This window comes from Rhizophagus irregularis, chromosome 24, assembly GCF_026210795.1.
Source record: "Rhizophagus irregularis chromosome 24, complete sequence".
NCBI lineage: Eukaryota > Fungi > Glomeromycota > Glomeromycetes > Glomerales > Glomeraceae > Rhizophagus > Rhizophagus irregularis.
In genome coordinates, this window is record NC_089452.1 from 245,342 (window position 1) to 255,024 (window position 9,683).

Here is a 9,683-nt window from a genome sequence, read left to right on the forward strand (position 1 = left end):
CAAAAAGCCATTAATTAAAGTAAATAAAATTATATTAGAATTAATTGAAAATTAACTATAAATTAGAATTTTAATTGCCATTAATATCTCATATTGGCGGATTTGTTCACCCTTTAATTAACATGTTTATTTAAGATACTTTTGTTACATAAATTATTACATATGGCGCAGTAGGATCTGGGACGAACATTAAAAAAATTTTATTTGATTTTATTAATACAATAATTTGATAAATTTGATAAGACGATTTCTATTTGTACACTATGTGTTTGAACACTATTTCCAAAAAAAGCAAATTTTTATGCTGATCATTTAACACGAAAAAAAGCAAGTGTATGAACACGGGTCACGTGATTATAATAAAAAGTCATACGATAACAAAAGTTCATGTTTAAACCAATGAATTTATTTTTAATAAAGTTTCACTAACAATACATTAATAAAATCAATTGTGCTACATGTGATATACAAGTTTGTTCTCTACAAATTCTAAAGCTTGTAATGACCCAAAAACCAACTTAACAACTTACCAATTCTAATTAACATTCTTTATGACCAACGATCCTAACATCATTCTAATGATCCTAATAACTTAACAGCTAACAATTCTAACGATTCTCGCTATTACTCCTTCCAAACAATCAATAATCCTAATTCCTAATACTCCAACACTCCTAATGCTCTTAATGCTTCTACTAAGTCCTAACGTTCCTAATGCTAATATTATAATAATCTAATAACTCCAACAATCTTAACGAAAAATAATGAAATTAGCAAACGTTATCAAATTTTAACAACTTAAACTCAAAATTTCAATGAATCACGAACCTTGATGAAATTCTAGCCCAAGATGATTACATCAAGGTTTGGCAAGTTTTAGCATAATGTCTGTACTGTTTGCATTTCCCACACTTACGTCCTTTACTACCTTCTGCATTTTCGTCAATTTGCATACTATTTCTTAATGCATGCTTACCTTTAGAGGAGGATTGTTCAACATTTGATTGCAGTCTTTTAGGTGGACGTCCTTTATGCTTGGTAATATTGGGATTGTTAATATCAAGATAGTCTTCTTCATTTGTTTGCTGCTTTTCATCAAATTTGTTTTGTATATCATATAGAAATGTTTTAAACATATTAGATAAGTTTCGGTACATATCAGCTTTAATAGCTGAATCAATAACCTTTCTTGATAATCCAAACAACTCTGCATATATAGTTTTATTTGACTTTGTTATTGAATTAGAATGGCATGATATAGATCAAATGGAAAATAAATGGTTGAATGTACTATTGGTAATAGGAAGATTTTTGTCTGAATTGTTTGTAGAACATAATGATGTAATAGCTGGTATTTGTTGTAAAAGAGTTTCTTGATTGATATTAGGCTTAAGGTACCAATGAACTGATATAAGAGTTATATGATATATGGCTGATTGAGAATAAGTAGCAATGCGAAAAAAGTGATGACATATTAAGCCTTTATTCATTAATAAAAGACATGTACACAAATGTGTACCATCGTTTAATAGCACCACATAATGACCAATGCCTGATGTTCCTGTAGCTTGAATATGCCACACTTCCAATACAATTTTTTGAGATACATCTTTAATCAATGATTTGAAAAGAACTTGACGAATATCTTGTTCTTGTTCTCGAAGTCTAATACATATGGGCTGATTTGTCTACCTTTAATTAAAATATTAATTTTATTACATTTTTATTATACAAAATACTATATAATATACAGTAAATTGGAAATGAGTATTAAAAAATTTTTATTTAATGTTATTATACTATAATTTGGTAAATATTTCTTTTAAATTAATATAATTCTTAGCACTTACTATATATGTTAAAAATTTATATCTCAACTTAAAACGTAAATATCTCCAGATCCAGTGATCCAATTGGCAAGCTCTTTTTTCGTTCATATAGACCAGATCAAAGGCTTTCCAAAGAGCCTAAATTTATAAAAAATGGATCAGTGGATCCCAAGATATTTGCATTTAAGCATGTTAAAAAGTTCATACCTCAACTTTAAATGTAAATATCTCCCGATCTAATGATTCAATCGGCGAGCTCTTTTTTCGCCTATAAAGTCCAGAACAAGGGCTTTCCAACGAGACTAAAATTATAGAAAACGGATCAGTGAATCTTGATATATTTGCGTTTAAAGATGGTAATACAAACTCTGACATAAAATAATTATTTTTATTGTTTAAAAATATTTATTATGATACCATCTTTTATATGATATTTTTATTATACTTTTATAAACATTTATAGCTACTAAGGCTATATAAATTTTTATTTTACTTTATATTTTATTAAAATATACTTACTTTTTAATAATATATGTTAAAAATTCCATATATATGAGAAATGGGTTTTTTATTAGTGAAATGGGTTTTTTCACAGCTCTTTTACATTTAATAATTAAGTTTCGCAAATATAAATTTTTATTCAACTTATTATTTAGTCAAGTGATCATCAATCAGATGATTTTTTGGTATTACAAAACAATTTTGAGTAACAAAAATTGTGAAAATCAATCAATAACTCTTTTTAATGCAGAGTAGACAAATCAGCCCATATGACAAATCTCCTCATTATCAATATCTGTCTAAAAAAACAATTAATATTAGATACAAAACAAAATAAACAAATAATCAACAAGCAACACAACATACCTCTAATAATTGTTGCTAATTCATAATACGATTCAAATCATAGCATACTGATTGATTCATTTGTAATCGCTGCTTTCCCAATATAATAGGATTAAGTATTGTTTGATATTATCATCTACCTAACCAAAAAACCTATTATGTAACATTGGTAATCCAATAGTTGGTAGAGCATTACGCTCAATTTCAAATTTTTCAAAATGTTCTTCGCACTTGACATAATCATTTATATTAATCACCAAATTACATAAAGAGGTAGACCGATCAACTTTATCATGTATTTGCTTATTAATGGATTCTATTCTTTGGGTACTCTGTGCACCATATGTAAATTGATTATATATCCAGGAGATGTCCTACGACTCTTTATTAACATAAAGAATATCAGACATATATTTGGCTGATTTAGGATATTGAGAAATTAATTGTACCCATCGTGATTCAAATAATTCTATACATAAAGAATTTTGGCAAGTATAAAATTTGTGACGAAATTCTTCAAAGCGAGCTCCTAATTTACCCTTAAGTTTTTTACGAAGATTTAAGTCAATATGGAAAATACATAATAAATGGTTGGTATTGAGATATATTTCCTTGATTGCATTAATTAAAGATAGATCTGAATCGGTAAATATAATCCCAGGATTAATATCTGTTTCTTCAAATAATGTCATTAGAATCCATCAAAAGGTATCTAATGTTTCATCTTCTATAATTGCAGAAGCTACGATTCTTGACTTGAAATGGTTATCAATGACAACAACAACACAAAGCATCATCTGAAACTAATTTGTGTTTGATGTGGTGTCCAAGAATACAACATCATAAAAACTTTCATATAAAGCCCGTTGTTGTGGTGACATCCACAATAAATGATTTAACTTTCTGGATGAAGGTTCCAATCATGGTTTAACAATCCATAATGGATCAGAATACTTCTTTTCCAATAACATTTGTAACATTTGAGATGCATCTGAATCACCTGGGTTATTTTGAAGCTGAAATTGATATACTGCATTATATAGATCTTTTTTAAAGATAGTATATCCAGGATAGTTATGTATAAGTAATGGGTAAATAGATCCAGAATCCATTCGTTCTTGAATGACATATTTTTTTATGTCAGATAACATTTCTGGAGTTAATTTTCAAAATCTTGGAGCCATTTCTTGTATATTTGAAGTAAAAATATGGTTATGATTATCAACAAATGAATTAATTTTAACAACATTATTTGTCTTAGGACAAGCAACATTAAGTTTCCATGGACATTGCGTACGTTGTGAAGTTGCATTTCGTCTCTTAGTTAGATCAGAAGATACTTGTGAATTGTGATTGCCTGATCTTGAACATTCATAAGAAATATGACGCATTATTTTTCCATTCTTTTGACTAGTCCTAACCTTATAGTTGAATCCTTTTTTTTAGCAAAATCATCAATCCAGATATTGAATTTTGCCTAATTTGTAAAGGTAAGCCCAATTTTTAACTCCAAATATTCTTCTGTTTCTTCTGAACTATCAGGTAATTCAATATCATCAAAAGAATGCTGAGCAGTAACATCATGATGCTGATAATGATCATTTCTAAATTCGTCACTAGAACTGAAGTTATATGAAGATCGAACAGAAGACTAATATGCCATAATGGAATGTAAAAATTAGTTTAAAAAAATTAAAAATGGTTAATTAAAGTAAGAGTAAGCATTGATATTGACATTTTTATCATTATAGTTTTCTTGATTTTTATTAATTATTGTTGACTCCAGGTCTTTTGAATAATTTATTTGACCGTTAAGCTGATCATTATTATTAAGAAAGTCGCACAAATCTTGAATAGAAAACTAACAAATAAACTAACTGAAGTTAAACAAAGGAGAAATGGTGGTACTAAAAAAGGAAAAAATATAAAATGAAATGAAATACTTGAAGGAAAAAAGTATCTATATAGTTTGTATTGTTATCATTATCAATATCAAATACTAATAGGTTTGATATGTCTTGCATCATTTTTTAGTTTGGAACGAAACTTTAGAAGAAGAAAAGTTTATTTTCGTAAGTAAAAAGTATAACAAATATATCAATTCGCGTAGCAATGATCTTATAATGACGTAAATAAATTCGTGTAATATTTATTAAACACAAGTGTGTATTAAGAAATTGCTATTTGTACACTAGTGTGTTTCGCACACTAGTGTATAATAAGAAATTATCATTTGATAAATAGTTCTTTTAAGCCAAAATACAATAAATATTATTCTTAGCAATACTGATAATATCTGTTGTGGAATCTCATTTTATACAATAACTTCTAAATCTTTTTTGTATAAAAATCAATAATACATATGCTTACAATTTGTTTGAATATAAAAGGTCCTATTTTGTTTACAGCAAGATAAATAAGAATTAATAATATGTTTTGAAAAATGCAAAAAATGGACAATTTTATGAAAGTTATTATAAAAAAAAAATTTTTTAAATATTAAATGAGTTTTAGAATACTTTTATAAATATTCATAGCTATTGTGTCTATATAAATTTTTATTTTACTTTTTGTTTTATTAAAACATACTTACTTTCTAATAATATATATTAAAAATACTATGTAGGTGAGAAATGGGTTTTTTGTTAACGAAATGGGTTTTTTTGTGTCTATTTTACATTAAATAATTTAAGTTTCGCAAATGTAGATTTTTACTCGACTTATTATTTAGTCAAGTGATATTCAATCAAGTGATTTCATGACATTACAAACCAGTTTTGGGTGACGGATATTATGAAAATCATTCAAAATTTAGCATTATGCAAAAGTAAATAAATCTGCCGATATATACAATTAATTATAAATAATAGTAACTATAAATTAGAAAAATACTAATTTGTAATGATTAGTAACAGATATTTATATTAATTAGAATTTTTATTTTTAGTTAATTTATTCTACTTTGGTTAATAATATAAAGAACTGAATATTTAATAGAAAGTGACTTAGTACTTATAAAAAAGGGTTTAAAATTAATAAAAATAACTTAATATTTAACAAAAAAATGTTATTATTTAATAAAAGAAGCTTAATGTTTAACAAAAACACTTTATATTTAACAAAAACACTTTATATTTAACAAAAAATATTAGCATTTAACAAAAATAGCTTAGTGTTTAACAAAAATGAAAGCTTAGAATTTAACAAAATGGCTTCATTTTAACAAAAAAATGCTTAGTATTTAATTAAAAATGGCTTGGTATTCAATAAAAAAGGATTTAATTTTCTAATTTTTTAATTTTAAATTTAAATTATTAGTATATATAGTATAAGATTATAGTTAGGTGCCGAAATATTTTGATATATGCAATTGCCAAAACTATTGCCAAAATCCCAAACTATTAGACCATTACTAAATCTAGATTTAGGTTAAATTTTCAGTAAAATTAGGATTTTGGAAATGGCTTAGGATATTAGCAATGGGTTTAATTTTTCAGATTTGGCAACTATATAAACTAAAAGATGAACTATTTTCAGTATATGGTCAATAAGTTTTGGCATATGAAGAGTTTTGGCATCCAACTATATATAAGATATAATATCTTTAGTCCAAGAATTGATTAATTACAGATAATATAAATGCCTAATACTAGGATAATATTTACAAATAATTAAATATACAAAAATTATAAAGAAATAATAAAATATATTAAAAATAAGTTTTTTTAAAGAGTATTATATTTTATATTTAAAAAAAATTTATGTTAAAAAAAGGAGTTTGCTTTTATTACCAGGGCGATCATCGCCAATATCATGTGATTTTTAATTTTGGCTAAAATTAAGTAATCGATATAAAATTTCCTTTTTTGGATTATTGTGTAATCCAATTCCCATTTTTTGATGAGAAACAAAATTCCCTTTTTGGATTACTCAAGTTCCTAAAAAGGAGATTTAGGCCAGAATTATAAAATTTTACTGAAATTATAAATTTATATATTAAATGGGATTTGAAATGGGATTTGAGATTTGAGATGGAATTGGAATTGGAATTTGGGATTGGAATGAGAATGGAATTTAAATTTAAAATGGAATAGAATGGAATAGAATGAAATTCCCATCCCATTTATTTGGATGATAAGTATATACCTATATAATAAATAAATTTTAAATTATGCAATCTTGCCCAATTTATTACATAACGTTAAATAAATTCAAAAAAGTAAATTTTATATGATGAACTAACAATTATATAATTCTAGCCAGCATTATAATCCTGATATGAAGCAATAGGGTTAAAACTAGTAATCAATTAAAAAGTAATTATTTTTTATACTCCTACTTAATAATTCTATACATAGAGTATTTTAATAAAAGTTTTCAAGTTTAGCTTAAATTTTCAGTGCAAAATAAAATTCTTAAAGTTGAAAAAATATTAGTTTATTCACTATGAATTATTATTATCATCATTATTATTAGCAATATTATTTGATATTACAATATTATTTAAGTTAAAAAAAGTTTTAAATATTTCACTAATATTTAAAATAACTAGTTTGCAGTTGTGATAGATCATCATTTTACTACCTTAACTTTTTTTTCTTCATCATATATTAGATTATTTTTTTTATTATTACTTAATTAATTATATATAATTATTATTGATTGAATTATTTATTACTGATTTTCTTAATATTATTATATTTTTATTGAAATAACTTAGAACTATTAATATTTTAGATTTGTCACTACTAATTTTTTTAATATTAATCAAATTGGAAATTACTAATGACCATATAAATTTAAAAGAAAATCTAATTTCTCTAAGAGCTTTACAATTTATTAAATGTTTTCTGGATAATGATTAATGAATCAACTTGACAAATATTTAACTCAAGCATAGCTAATGATTAGTTATGAAAAATAATTAAACTCAATAAAAAAAATTCTAAAAAGAAAATAGAAAAATAATAAAATAAATAAATACCTAAGTTAAAAATGGCAACTTGCTGACTATTTGAACTTATTGTTATATAATGTATAAGATATAATTTTGTATTAGAATTTTCTAAATTTTAATATTACCACTACTTTTTGCAAAAATATTCAAATAATATATCCATATAAATGAATATATATCATTTATACTTAAAATATAAATAACTTTTCTTGAAAAAATAAATAAATAAATAAATAAAAGGAAAGATAAATAATAAGAAAAATATATATGTAAAAATAAAAAAAATTAATGAAATAAATTAAGAGTAGTATTATGCAGATCTGTACCACATCAAAAGTTCAAGAAATTGGCATAAGATTTTAATAATCAGCAGTGTAATAATATAATTTATACTTTGTATAATTTATATTCAGTTTAATTTACACCTAATATAATTTATACTCAGTTTAATTTACATCCAGTATAATTTATACTCAGTTTAATTTACACATAGTATAATTTATACTGAAATTACAAATAATATATAAAGAATGGGTGAATGGTGAGGAAAAAGGTGACTTTAAAGGTTTATTTTAATAATAATTTAGTTTATTGGTAATATTGCAGATCACCAGTAAAGGCAGCAATATTTTATTTTATTATAATTTATGAAATTTATTGTTTATTAGCATTTATTTATTTATATTGTTTTATTATTTTAAGTTATTGTTAATTTTGAATAAATATAATTAAGTAAATTTTATTATTATCTATTTATATATAAAATTTTAATTAATTTTTTTTTAATTTATTTAATACTTTTTATTACTTAATTTATTTTTCATATAAACTTCTTATTTTTTTTTACTAAATAGTTTTGCAATTTTTGAAAAATTTTTCTATAAGACCATACAAACTTGATTTTATAGTTTTCATAATATAAAAATTTTATCAATAACCTGGCAACCTGGCTTTTAATTTTTTTTTCAAAAATTGCATATAATAATATAAAAAATTTTTTTAAGACTTAACAAAACTGACCCGTTCAGACTATGAAAACCATTTTTACCACTTTGTGTCACTTAATATAAATATAATTCTTTATTTTTTTAATATTTTCTAATAGTTTAAATTTTACATATGAGCAGATTTGACTTATTTAATAATTAGAATATCAATCATTTTAGTAAAAATTAATGCAATAATGCCTATATGATTTTTTTTAAAATCTAATTTAATCCTATTTTTTTTATTATAATATTTTTTGTCAAATGCATATTTCTTTAATTTTAAAATCAAATTTATTTTTTTCAATTTTTAATACTTTAAAATTTTTTAAATATACAGTCAACTTTCTATAAATGCATCCACCTTAGGACCAGGTATAAGAGTGCATTTAAAGAGAGTATGCATTTATAGAATACATATAAATCTAATCTAAAATTAAAGTAATACAAAAATTTTATAAGTAAATTATATAAAATTTTTTTATAAAGGGTGCATCTACAGAATATATATATATATAAACCATGCATTTAGCATTAAAGCCCAAGTTGGAACTAGATAAAAGGTGCATTTATAGAGGGTGTGCATTTATAGAGGGTGCATTTATAGAGAGTTGACTGTATCATATTATTTATATAGATTATTATAAATTTATTTAAATAGTGTTATATTAGTTTAAAATTAAAATATTAGGATCTATAGTAATTTAATATATATTTGCAATAATAAAGTAATAAAAAATTTAGTTTAAATGTAATATTTTAAGTTGTTATACCATATAGAAAAGTAAATTCCATTATTAAAATAAACTTATTATTGAAAAATTAAATTTAAAAAGAATACTTGAGTCAAATATAAGATTGTAGGTGAATTAAGAAAATATGGCAAAAAAGAAATTAAAAAAAATTTTTTTAGTTAAAGTTTCACGTGACTTATGATGTCACAAATTACTTAATGCGAGAGTCATCAAATTACCGTCTCTGGGTTATCGATGTACAAGTTAATTATTAAGTAATCAAGTTTATCACACCTTTTAAAATCCCATAATAGGGATGGGGTTTTCATTG